The sequence below is a fragment of the Eucalyptus grandis genome, chromosome 11 (genome assembly GCF_016545825.1).
Source record: "Eucalyptus grandis isolate ANBG69807.140 chromosome 11, ASM1654582v1, whole genome shotgun sequence".
NCBI classification, from domain to species: Eukaryota; Viridiplantae; Streptophyta; class Magnoliopsida; order Myrtales; family Myrtaceae; genus Eucalyptus; species Eucalyptus grandis.
Genome location: NC_052622.1, coordinates 38,249,187 through 38,263,605, shown reverse-complemented (window position 1 = coordinate 38,263,605; position 14,419 = coordinate 38,249,187). Strand labels below are relative to the sequence as shown.

Sequence of the window (14,419 nt, the reverse complement as noted above, 5' to 3'; positions counted from 1 at the left end):
TGGATTGGGAACTGCGTTGCTCCTGAGGTCGTGGCCAAAATCCCACCAACTGATGATTCAAAAATGATGTGGGAAAACATCTGTGAAATATACGATGAATTGGATCGAGTGAAAAAGTTTTCACTCACCTAGGCCTTGTTAGAGTTGAAGCAAAGGAACATTTCAGTTATTACTTGCTTCAACCGACTCTTAGCTCTATGGAACGAGCTTAAGGTGGGCGAGGACCCAAAAGCACTTTCAAGCAGTTTTGGACCATCAAGGAACGAGAAAATGTGACATAGTTCTTTCTAATTCTGAATAATAGTTACTCATATTTCTGATCATAAATCCTTGCCTTGAGCCCGTTTCGCCACTTGGCTAAGAATATCGACTTGTCATTCAAGAGGAAAATCAACGCCTTGCAACCTCTGAGTTAGCCTGAGTGGGTGAAAGTGTGATGCTCGTGGCTTTAGTGAACCCATCGCAATATTCATGCTCCCACGTGGACCAAAGACCATTTATGCCCTAATTTGGATTCTCCAAGTACTCATTATCCCGTTTCTTCTTATATTTCATTTAGTCGGCTATCACCAAAGTACATGTATTTTAGCTGCATATCTGAGGAAAAGGAATCCTCTTCCTATGATAAAGAAGCTTATGATCCACATTAACAACAAGCTATGGAAGCTGAATTAAAATGCCCTCCTGAAAAATCCTACTTGGAATATTGTATTGCTACGTCCACATCGAAAATCAATTGGTTGCAAATGGGTGTACAATATAAAGTACAGGCAAATGGTTTTGTTGAGTGCTACAAGGCTCAATTAGTAATTACATGCTTCACACAATACGGATATTTTGATTATCATAAGACTCTTTCCCTAGTGGCAAAGGAGATGACTCTTCGTTCCTTTTTATCCATTGCGGCCTTTCACAATTGGCCCTTACACTAAATGGATGTCCACAATGGCCTTTATTCACAATGATGTGGACGAAAAAATCTATATGGATCTTCCATAGAGTTTACGTAGACTGGGGAAGTCTCGAGTATGTCATCTTCGTAAGTCCCTATATGAACTAAAAAAAGTTTCCCAACATTTATACGCCAAGTATACCACTGCACTCAAAGATGCACAATTTCAGTATTCCATATATAACTATTCCCTATTCACATGGTCAAAGGGTACATTATCAATTTTATTTATTGATATATGTTGATAATATACTTATATATGTGCCCTTTGGGACCTTCTAAGTATTTCGATGGTATTGAGATTGTTCAGTTAAATTATACATGTACTCTACCGTCCAAATTAAAGATTTGGGACCTCTTAAGTATTTCCTTAGTACTGAGATTACCCGGTTAGACAAAGGAATCTGCCTTAGTCAACGGAAAATTGTTTTCAAAATCATATCACAAGTAGGTATGTTAGGATGTAAGCCTATTGTTATTGTGTTTGAGCAAACGCCAGGCGACAACACTTAAATATGACACAGGTTTATTATCATCATCAACATCTGGTGAAGACCCATTGCTTAAAAATCCATCAAGCTACCAACAACTTGTCGAAAAATTCATTTACCTTACCATGACTAGACATGATATATGCTATGCAGTGTAGATTCTCAATCAAATTTATGCATAGTCCAAAGCAGTCCCACTTGAATGAAAGTTGTGAAGTACTTGAAGGAATATCCAAGATTTAGAATACTTTTATCTCGAGATTACAACATGAAGATGATAGCCTATTGTGACGTGTACTATGCTATTTGTCTAATGACTTGAAGATCCATTATTGGTTTTTGCAATAAATTTGGAAAGTCATTGATTTCATGAAAAATAAAGAAACAGTCCATTTCATAAGTCGAATATGAATATCAAGTTATGGCGAAGACCATCTATGAAATATTCTAGATACAGGGTTTACTTTCAAACATTTGCATACGAGTTGATGGCCCAACCATGTTGTTCTACGACAATGATGTTGCACTCAAACTTGTGGTGAACACAATCTTCTATGCAAAAGCAAAGTATATAGAGGTCAGTTATCATTTCTTTCGAGATAAAATCCAAGAAGGAATAGGGACAACAAGAGGAATTGAAACCATTGAACAACCTATAGATATTTTTATCAAAACAACTTGTCAAAGATAACACATATCTACTAAACAAGCTACTCGTCTTTGACATATACAAGCCGCTAGCTTGAAGTGTTGGATATATGTTTGTTTCCCTTTCTTAGATGATTGAGTAAATTTTCAATTGATTGATTGATTCAATCAATCTCTAGGGTTGAAAACTAAATCTGCAGAATATTATTTCCTACATTGTATTTCCTTGAATTATATATATATGGCTTTGTATACATGTAAAGCTTCAGAAAAGAAAGGAATATAATTTCCGATTTCTGAAATTTCTCCATTTCATGTCATTTGTGATTAATTCCAACAACGATAAGAGAGAAATGGAGGGAGAGAAAGGGAGATTCGCCGTAAGTTTTCTAATCTCCGTTGTGATCAGTTTTCACGGCATCCATTTTTGAAGGGTTGCCAAAAAGTTGTGCTAAATAATCTGTTTTTAATTTATTTTTTACAATCAAAAGTGATTAAGTTCGCTTGTAAATATTTTCATGATTGTAATTGCAAATGTATTGTTAAAATCCACCAAGAATATCAAGAGTTCGATGCATGGCAAGGGATCCATTGCATTTGTTATTCAATTTTCATCTATTACCATACGAGTCTCCTTATCTAATTTGGCATTCCAAACCTCGGTTTAGCAATACATTCAAAAATTAAATCGTCATTTTCATTGAAGTGAACGGTGTCAATCATGAACAAGAACTAGGACAATTTAAATTACAAAATTTTAGAAAAACTATCAAGTCTAACGAATGAATTTTACCACTTCTCTATCCCATCTGATGAGAAATCACCCTCTTTTTTTTTTTGTAAGGAGAAATCACCCATTTGTTCATCTGAAAATGATATTTTATAATTATTTCTCATATGTAAATGACAATTAACATGTTACACTAGCAATTGACCAATGAAAATATATAAATTAAGTTAGAAGTTGAATTTTACCTGGCATAGCATGGCATGTGATTTTATACATGTACAACTCATTTCATTCAAAATTTCCCTCAGTTAAGCGAGTGTGGGATATAGAAGTATTTCTTCAAAGTGCAAGTATAAACATTTACGTAAAAATGTAAGTATTTTACTATAGAACTTGAAATAATCTATACTTAAAATCTTGTACTTGAGCATTCGGTATTCGTTTTCCAGTCTTATCGGACTAACAAGTCCACGGGGCACATGATGAGGATCACTTTTGTGCCTTCTTTGGCCATATGACTCCGATTGGCACAATGCCATCAAAGAGGAGTCCTAGTCCATATGTACTCATTTAGGGACTTGCGTCCATTGAAACGAAACGGCATCAGTATTTTTTTTCTTTGGGTACACTAATGAGTTTCTATTTAAACTGGGAATAAACCCATGAAGATCTCCGATCCCGTAAACGAGGATCCAACCTTTGTTTAGAAACAAATCAGTGGGCCGTTTGGCGGTTAGTATCTTTAGGTATTCTAATCTATCAGAGTACACAAAGTTTTCCAAAAAAGAAAGATGCTCACATATGCAAAGCGAGAAATAGTTTTCAATCATCACATCCCGGGATAATCATGAGGTTAACTCCATTCGCCCATTGGTTGACATTATAGCAAGCATCATCATCATCATTGTGATGTATGATTGGACAAACAAACTAGAGAGAGAGACAGAGAACCCATGAAGGAAATGGGTGGGCCAATCCTTGTGTGTGAGCAGATGAGACTCAAGGAGATGCTTCGTCAGTCATAACCCTTTTTGTTGTCCTTATCAAGTGGACGTGGATGAGCCGTGAGGCCAAAACTAGCCACCAAATACTTCAAGAGAAGCTGACCACTGGATCGCCACCAATCATTGCTGCCAGGCCAGGCCCCTCGACACAAGCACTCCCTCTCTCGTCTTGTCCTTCTCTGCGGTGCTCTTTTGTTGCCTACCTTTCATGTTCAATGCGCAACTTGAGAAGCAGAAAAAGAGGCTGAAGCAAAGAACCGGGATTGCGACTTCACTGCTCAACCCCACTAATCAAATTGGCCCCCAGGAGTTCGAAGGGGACAAGAGCATCGCGGGCTGTCACGAGAAAGCGTATTTGCGCGCCGCTCTGGGCTGGTGATTTTGGGGTCGGGATTCGGGATCGGGACGTGTCGGGAGATAAAATATTGTAGTGGTGGAGGAGGGGGGCGCTCGGGTAATTGCCGGCTTTTGCAATTGAGATTGATGTATGATGGGAAGGCATGACCTTATTATAATAATGAGTATGTGCGAAACCAAGACCTTTTTCTTTTGCCTGCGCTCCGCGTGGGAACTTTGCAAAAAAAGAGGGAAGAAAAGTGTGAAAGAGGGACGAGGAAGGAAAAGGAAGCAAAAGGGGACGACCCCTATTTGTCTGATACTTAGCATTAGATTATGCGAGAGGAGTGATGCTTCATGATTTTTATTTCATTTTTCGCATACGGATGGTGCCGATATTTTGTTTTTAAAAAAAAAGAAAGAAATGAAATGAAAAAGGTGGGAGAAACAAAAGAAAAGAAAAGAAAAAGAGAGAGGAATGACAAATTATGTTGACACATTGACATCATAATGATACTAGAGGATAGCCTGGTTCAGTTATTGAGGAATGTGAGGATTTGGTATTGTTTGACTGTTCTTGTTTTCTAGATCTTTTCAATCACAGCAAATTATCTATCTAAACTACTTTTTTTAGAATATCGTTTTATAATTTATTTTAATGTTTTCAACCTCGTGGAATTGACTCATGAATCTATTTTTTTTTTAGAATATTGTTTTATAATCTATTTTTCTCATTTAATCACGAGTGTATTGTAAGAATGTTAATTTAGTCATAAACTTCAAATTTTATCAATTGAGTCATAGACCTTTGAGTGAAATTTTAATATAGTCATTCCGATCAATTTTTGCCGAAAATCATTAACGTGATAGTCCAATCATCATCGGTTGTCTTACGAGACACACCGTTATTTAGTGATTAATTTAAGATATATACCATGCTCAAATTCTCGACACCCTGACTTTAGGAATGTTGAGCTAGTTGGTCCAACATACGTTCCCAATGATGTCATATGATGACTACACCTTGCTAATCATACATTCATTTGAATCTACATGTGTATGAAAATATATATCATTGAACCCTTTTGTGCTAAAGAATCTCAGGAGAGAGTATTTTAATTTGAGTTGGTTTTAAAATGAATGCAATCTCCAACCAACATCTAGTCGTTAATCACCTCTTGTAAAATGAGCAATGACTCCCTCTCTTTTAAACACATAGAAAAAGCATAAATGCGAGTCACGTACGTTATAATATTATTAATATGATCTCACATTCAATTTAATATTGTCCACATTAATTGGTTAATGTTTTATTGTTCACATTAAATTATGTGATAACTATGATGACCGCCCAATTTAAAAATAACTGTTTTGAGGAAGACGTTATCCGTAAAGATTTGAATAGACATATAAATAAGTCATCTAAGTCAAACCTTCTCGCGATTCTGATTATCTAATAATTGAAGAACACTCCATTAATGTTGAAAGAGCAATTGATTAGAAATGCCTATTCACGATTGTTTAAACTTTGGGTATCTATTATCGACTTCATCAATGGCTCCGGTAGTCGCCGGCCTGGGCAAATGAGATTAATCTATGATGGGGAAGGCATGACCTCATTGCAATAATGAGTATGTACAAAACTTACCTGCGTTCCGCGTGGAACTTTGCCCCAAAAAAGAAGAGAGAGAGAGAAAAGGGGGAAGAAAAGTGAAGGAAGCAAAAGTGGACGACCCCTATTTGTTTGACACTCAGCATTAAATAATGCGAGAGTAGTGACGATACAAGCTTCTTCTTCTTCTTTTTTCCCATATAGATGTTGCCGATATTTTATTTTATATTTTTTACAAAAGAGATGAAATTAAATGAAAAGGAGGATAAGCAAGAGAAAGAGAAAGAGAGGAATGACAAATTAGGGTGTTGACACCTTGACATCATAATACTAGAGGATAAGCTCATCTCATTTATCGAGGATAGTGAGAATTTGGTATTGTCTGGCTGTCCAAAAAGCCGTCCAATTTTCTAGATCTAAAAGATGGACCATCTATTCAGTCACAGCAGATTTATCTATCTAATTTTTTTTTTTTTAGAATATTTTTATAAATCTATTTTTATATCTTCAACCGCATGAAATTGAGAAAAAATTGCCAATTCAATTCTAAATCTATTATAAGAATACTAATTCAGCTTTGAAATTTCAAATTTTATTAATTAGGTCATAAATCTTTGCATGAAATTTTAAAATCATCATTTCGCTCAATCTTTGCCGAAAATTGTCAAAGTGATGTTCCAATTATTGCCAATCATCTTATGTAGCACATTGTTATTTAGTTATCAATTTAAAGTAAACACTACCCTCAAATTCTCTAGACTTTAGGAATGTTGAACCAATTGGTACAACAAATGTGTCCCAACAGTGTCACTAGGATGACGACATTATGCTAATCATACATTCATTTCAATTAGCATGTGTGTGAAGACATCTATCATTGAAACCTTTGTCCCGTAGAATTGCGAGACAATTGAGTCAATCTTAAAATGAAATAAAATCTCCAAGTAACATCTAGTCGTAATTCACCTCTTATAAAATGAGCAATTATTATTTTTCTTTAAATACATAGAAAAAGGATAAATATGAGTCCCGTATATATACTAAGCTAAATCTGGACATTAAATATGGTGGATCACGCATGGGTCACATTAAATTTGACAATCCATATCGAATTTAAATGAAATTCTTGCTCGAAAGGAAAACCTAAGTAACGTAGCAAATTCCCAAGGGTCTAAAAGTAAAATCAAGGGCAAAAGTCACATCTAAACTATATCTATTTTGAAAATTTTACTTCAAAATCTTTTTCTATAATATCAAAAATCACAAACTTGTATTTATGTGACTCATTTACCCCAAACTTATAGCGTGTAATATATTTACTTTAAAAATATGGCGTCATAGAAAAATGTCGGGGTTTTACGTGTTAAAAGATTTTAGGGATAAATGCATCACACGAGTAAAAGTTTGGGATTTTCGATTTTATAAAAAAAAAGAATTTGGAATAAATATGTTCAACGGGTATAAATTTAGAGTTTTTCGTATTATAAAAAATAATTTAAAATAAATTTATCAAAGTGATAAACTCTATAGTCATCACTTTATAGTTTTTGATGACTTTTTCCCTAAAATCAATAGGCGAAATTTTCCTAGTGAGTAGGTGAACTAGCAGTTCCCCGCCGACCAGGTATCATCATGATTGTGCTCATAATTCCCGTAAAAATTAATGGAATCACAAGTGAATTATTCCTCGCCAATTCTTATCTCCACACGTGAGTGCGGTCTGTCACGTGGTCCGATGTTCGGACTTCTTCCACTATGTTTCGTGTTCTTTCTTTCTCTCGTGTCCAGCGAAGCTCCTTCCCTTGTGCTGCTTGTGCAGCACATGGGCGGGTTTGGCTTTGGACTGACTTGAGCCGTCGACGCACGCAAATGGATGGACCCGGTCCCCCACGTCACCTCCCCAAGCCTCCACGGGTCTGACGTGGCACCGGAGGGCCTCCGCTCCCTTGCGCGCGACCCCACCGTATCCGCCCCGCGCGCCACCCCCACGCCAGCTAGCTATTGGACCAAAAACCCAAGCCGGTGCGCAGAAAACCCCAAAGTGCCCCCCGCCCGTCGGCCACAAGAAATTAGGAAATTGGGCTTTGTTGATAATTACAACTTTAAAATCGCTCATTTCAAATAAAAAATGGATTAATATCACGAAAAATCGTAAATTAATACATATATAATAAATTTACTATAAATTAATTTTCTGACCATTAAAAACTTTAAATTGATAAATTTGTGACTATAAAAAATCCAAAGCTATTATATAAATAATAAAATTGAATTAATATTATGAAAAATCACAAATTAATTATTGAAGGAGAGTAAAACTCGTTGATTATTATTATATGTCGTTTAACTCAATAACGAAAAGTTAGGGAGGGTGTTGATTTGGGTTTTTTATTGATATTTGCCCGATCATTTATTTTGTTGAAAATTACAAATTATTATTGTTTAAAAGCACTGAGAGCGAGAGGGTGGCGTGATCTTATTCTTCTCGGTGTGCCCGACCTCAGGCAATAGAAACTTACAGAGCTGGAATTAAAATACCCTTTTTTGCTTCCCCTGTTAAATAATAATGATAATATCTGTGTGTGAATTATGAAATGCATAAATAAGGTGCACGGCTAGAGAAGAAAAAGGCAAAGGGGAAAAAATTAAAAATCCGTTTCGGCTGCCCCTTCTTCAACCTCCATCCCAAGACGATTGCTCCTCCTCTCTGCTGATCCAGAGAGAGAGAGAGAGAGACAGAGAGATTGAATTCGTTCATCGCTTCGATTTTGCAGATGATGCAATAATTATCAACCCCCTTCTTTTTGTCCGCCTCGAGGTAACTCCGCTGCGAAAGTTGCTTTCGATGACGTTTCGGTTTTCTTCTTTTTCCCTTTCTTTTGTTCTTCATGCCGATTCTGGGTTTGAATCTTCGCTCGAGATTCGAAGTTCGAGCGTCCACCCCGGTCGATGACCCAAAAGGGTCGTCTCGAGCCGTGTTTTTGAGCTGAAAAGTGGAGAAGAAAGACGAAAGTTTTGATTTTTTCTTTCTGGGTAATTCGACCTGAATTAAACGTTGCGTGGATGGCTTTAAATGGCGGATTTTTTTCCGTGAAGTTGGTTTAAGAGGAGACGTGCGCGTCATGGTTTGCGCTAGCTTGTTGGAGCAGTAGCTGGAGAACTTATTATTAATTTTGGGGTTGCTTTTTTGAGATTTGCTATATTTAGCTTGGCCCCGGGGCTTGTGAAGATGAAAAGGAAGACATTCGGGGAATATGTGGGCTTGCCGGCTGGATTAGTTTTCTGTAGTTGATGATGTTGTGGTCTTCTGCTTCGTTTTAGCGTCTAACTTCGCTGTTTTTACAGTAGAACTGCATTGCATCGTGTGCTGGAATTATTGTCCCCTGTGATTGATTGCTTTTGCTTCTAGCGGAAGGATCATGAGATCTTGGGTCCTCTTTTCTTCTTCCTGTTCCTGTTTAGATTTGTCGATCATGAAGAGAACGTGGCATGTTCGCTGAAGATTCGTGCAAGATTCTAAGGATATGATTGTTTGGTTATTTTGGGGATTGAACAGAAAGGAAGTGCAATTATCGATGGCAAAAATTCCCTTTTGAATATTAGGATAGAACCTTTATTTTCGAGGTTTCAAAGTTGCTTGTTTGATTTTCTCTGTCATCTGTTCTGACAATTTGATTCCTGCGGCAGGTGAGGAATACTGACTATTTGCTGGGCTCGGAGTCCATAACAATTGTTTGTAGAGCAAATCTTTTTTCAATAGATGGCTTTGGCATTCACCAATCTCGTGGTGGTTGCCGAGTGGGAAGCACAAGGAGCCAGGGAGACCAAATGGGTCTTCTGGGAATTCCGTGTCTGATGCGGCATGGAATCTGATAATCTTAAATTTCCTTTGGCAAAGAGCAGTGCCGTCTCCTCATCAAGAAATGTCAAGAGAAAATGGCGCAGTCGGGAGGAACGAAAAGATTGACAGAGAGTATGATATTGTTCTGGTGCCTCCTGATGGGGTTGCATTTCAGGCTCTGAATCTGATGACTTAGAATGGTCAATTGGATGGCTTGAGCCTCATGGGCCTGGATTCCAGAGTGACGATGACTCTGATAACAGTTTCGCTGTGTTGGTTCCGTGCTATGGGAAGGTGCCTGACTATCTGATAGAGGATTCAGATAGCAAGATTGTGGGTGCTGTTGCGCACATTACTGAGATTTATCCTGTTGGTATGTTCTCTCCAGCTCCACATTTTCTTTTTAAGAACAGTCAACTCGGCAGATAAACAGATGAAATGCTCCTTATTGTTGTGATGGTTGTCCTGCACTAACCGTGAAATCTTGCCATTCATAATATTCTTTTGGGTCTCTTTTCTGTCGAATCTCAAGTTTTTTCACAAGTGTTGATAGCTATTCGTTAGACCAAGATAGAACTTCTAGTTTTGAAATAACTTGTCGAGTTAAGTGTATCTAGTCTGGTTGATGAGTTTCAGTCCTGCCAAAAGTAATTAAGTCAGATGTGATTCTAATTTCCTGGGAGCTGTCTCTAGAGAAGCTGTTTGATATCATTCATATGTTTGTTGTGGTGATGGTTGGGACAGGTGTGTTGTAGAACATTGGTTTTCCTTTCTTTCTTTTCTTTTTTAAACATAATTCTCGAGAAGAACTGTATATCAGGAGTTCCTCCAAAGCAGTAATAATCTCACCTTCTGAAGGAATTTTGAAATCGACTCTCGCTATACTTGCTCTGATATGGCCACTACTATGGTAGTCTCAGAGTTCTCTGAATTATTCTGCTTGGTATGTCATGCTGGTCCTTCAACCATTTTACAGGGTTATCTTGTTATTAGCAAAGGCTTGCCTGACAAAGGTAGAAAGTGTACTCATTTTGGGAGAAATGGAACTGGCAAACTGCTATATTCTGTTTTTGGATTTAAAAGTTTCAGATAGAGCTGTTTTCAGTATCAGTAGAACAACTTATGATGTAGATCCTTAAATACTTAGAGATGGGTACTTCTCTGTGGAGTGACTGAGTATTGCTTTTAAGCTAATTGTCAATGATTAACTGAATTAAAATCTAGATTGTCTGAATTTTTTTCTGGCAACTGTACTTTCTATACATTTTCTAAAAATTCTGCAAGGTGAGAGACGCTGCCACATCACTATCCACATTTCAGATGTCTGTTGGTTTACAATGTCCTGCAGTAATGCCGTTTAGTTTCATTTCATCCTTTTTTTTTCTGCTGATATAGTCGTCTTCATGCCCACGTCATTAGGTTTGTTGTTCTACTGCAAGAATATGTGTGTGAGAGATAGTTTCTTTAATGTTGTTTCCAATAGTTGTGTCATGATTTCCAATCCTTACCTCATTGAACAATTCTTTATGCAAATCCTTAAGCCATCCCTCTGACCATTTCAACCATTCTGTTTAAAGATACTTCTAGCCAAACATTATGATTTGCTAATTAGTTTGTTTGAAATACTGTAATTTGACCACTAATTCGGTATAGAAAATGTCTACCACAGTAGAGTACCACAAACAACACCTTCCTCTGGCATCTTTTATTCAGAGTCCTTAAACATCTTTTTTAATGATGCTGAGTTGATAATTCTTCTTATTCCACATCTTCTTCTTCTTCATCAGAGAGCGAGAAGTATATGGAACAGTGGCTGGTTACCCTCCAAAGCAGTTGATACTCATCAAGAAGTTCCAAGTGACTTTGATCCCCATGTGCTGCTGGTACAAAATCCAGGTGAACCACGATCGTCAGATTACAATGATCAGCACATGGAAGGAGATATAGACAATAAAAGATACCGTTCTGTTCTATGACTACTACTACTACTAAGAAGTCGACTTACGCAGAGCAAACTCATTGCTGCATATAATAAGCAGTATCAGTACTTGAAATTGCTATTGTGTTTCTATGGTAGTGGGGCTAGGAAGGTGAATGAGAAGGATAAGAGGGAGGTGGTGTGCAAGTATGTGGGTGTGGGGGCGCTTGAAATTCTTTGGTGTACATATCGTCGTAAGAAGAGGCCTAATGCTTGCTTCTTCCCCTGTTGTGAATAGTATGTAAATAATGTGAATATCTTGTTATTAGTACTCTCTCTCTCTCTCTCTCTCTCTCCCTCTCCCCACCCACCCCCTTCCCCCTTTCAGTCTCTGCGTTGCGCTCCGTTATCATCCAACGCATGTCGATGGCATTTTCTTGCATGAGGGATTGTTGATTGAGGACTCACCCATTTGACCCGATCAGCTTTCGGGGTATGATCAGCTGTCGGGGCAATACCGCACGGGCACAAAATCTAAACTTGGATCATAAGACTGGAAAGGTAAGGTGTTTTATGGGTTTCAAATGGTCAAATCTTCTCGTCGGTGGTTGTATAATGTTAAAAAACTATAGATACATGTGCGCGTGAGGCTTGCCTCCCGCGAAACCGGTTCAGACAGCGACCACCGACGTGAATCTCGGAGCGAGTCGAGGTGCTCATCAGAAGTCGGTTCGGATAATGAATCTAGTCACCCTTCTTCTCCGTTGCGTGTTCTTGCTTTCTTCCCACGACTTAAAAAGTGCGTCCGTTTACCGAGTCAAAAAGGTTCGAGAGAGAGAAAAGGCAATAAAGAAGGAAAGAGAAATATGGTGGGCGAGGGCAAGAGGCTTGAAGGATACGCATTGACGAAGACCCGTCCCCGCCCGCCCGCCCGGCGTCTTTACCGAGTCGACGGGTCATCAGTTTCCTGGAAACCGAGCTTCTCGTTCGACTTGTCTACCTACCTAAGTCAATTTTGAATTTTCCTTGCCTCCTAGAGCTAGATCTCCCCTCGGGGAGGAAGAACCCGGTCAGTTTCAATCGCATTCCGGATCAGCTTCGTGGAAATCGGTAGGTTTCGTCACTGCTCGGATCTTTGCGTGCAAAATCGTGCGCCGTTTCAGAAGGACGTATAGAAAATTTCCATGATGCTTGGTAATGAAGTTTGATGACAACCAGTCTTTGGGTGCTTTATTGTTTAATTAAATTTCGAATGTCAGGGAGTGATATGACAATAAATAAAAAGCAACAGTTTTGCTCGATATAACTTATAAAATGTCGAAACAATGATAAGAGTTTTTATATAAGAGGATTCGCTTATTATTTTTATTTTATTTTTTGCCATGAAGATCAATGCATTGATAGTCAATAATGATGTCAATAATGATGGACATCCATACGAAGTCCATTCACGATTCCACCACCATTTCTCCTCCTGGCCACTTCTCCCAAAAAGCAGCTTCAATGAATCCACCATCACAACTTGAACTCCACTACCACCAACATAAAAGGAAAAGAAAGCTAACCTTAGTGCACTCGCGCTTTCGTCTTATTTGCTTGGAGTGCCGCCTTTGTAATCCACATTAGCCCCCTGCCGAAAGAGCTAATGTCCCGTCCAGACATACTTGCACGCTCCGAGCACGCAGCAAGCCTCGCCGCACATCCACCCTTAGTGGCTCTTGCCTCATCCGATGATCCATGCCGCTAGTGAGATTTTTTTGACCATTAAGGCACATATGATAACTGTTCTACTTTTTGCAATAACTATTTTTCTGATCTCAGGAATATGTTTGGAACAACAATTTGTTTGGTAATGTAATTTCATTTTGCTATTTCCGGAACAAATTTTTAGTTCAAAAATAGGTTTAGAACAAAAATGAGAAGCAAAATTTTTATATATTTCTCTATTTTAGAATAGAAATGAGAAGTCGCCCGCCCACCTGTAGTCGCCCACCATTTGCCGCCACCGATTGCCGTCCACATCGAAGCATCTTGCCAGTCATCGCCCACCACTGCCCTTCAGCCGCCACTTAATCCGTCACCACTATTCGAGAGAAAAAGTTTTGTATCATTATCAAACCCGTATTTTTCTCAAAAACTCATCTAGGAAATAATAGAAAATTCTATTTTGAAATATAAATTAATTTTTATAATAAAATAATTATCAGTCACGTCCTAAATATAAGTCCATTCTCCAAACCATGCCCGGCGGTCCTTACTCTGCCTGCAACAGCAGATGCTCCTCTTTCTTAGTTACATGAAAAGCCCACTTTCGACTTTTTGCATAGTTAGCAGTGTGATGGGCCCTAGTCTACATGTGAATTCCACACTCCAAATAGGCTCGAGTTCTTTAGCTATTTGGAAGGGGTGATGAAAATGAACCGAGGACAAATTTGGTTGACACGGCCCCAAAAATCATTTAATCAGTTCTAAATTTATTTCATAGATGTCACTTCAATAGTAAACTTTTCAATTTTATTCATTTAATTCTAAATCTTAGTGTGATATTTTAATGTAGTCTTTTCGATTAATTTTTACCAGAAATCATTGATGCGATAATCCAGGTTATCGGCACCATACTATGTGTGACGTGGTGCTTTTTTAGCGATTTCCAATAATAATTGGTCAGAAAGATTACAATGGAATTTCGCACGAAATTTTAAGATTAAATTAACAAAATTGAAAGAAGTTTACTAGTAAATTGACATCTTTATAATAGATTTATAGCTGATTGGAAAATTTTCCCCACCTCAATAGATTATGTGGTGTTGATTTTCTTCTATAGTGTCAAATTAAAGCGATATATACATGTACGTACGTATGTATACGCTGACCTCCACCCCACGTC

General features: G+C 37.9%; 1 long non-coding RNA gene across 1 annotated transcript; it reads left to right on the top strand.

Moving 5' to 3' along the window:
• Positions 1–8,390: 8,390 nt before the first annotated feature.
• LOC120289407 lies at positions 8,391–11,866 on the top strand. Its single transcript, XR_005547371.1, has 3 exons — positions 8,391–8,591; positions 9,461–9,987; positions 11,402–11,866. It is a non-coding gene; the product is annotated as an uncharacterized LOC120289407 (long non-coding RNA).
• Positions 11,867–14,419: the final 2,553 nt, after the last annotated feature.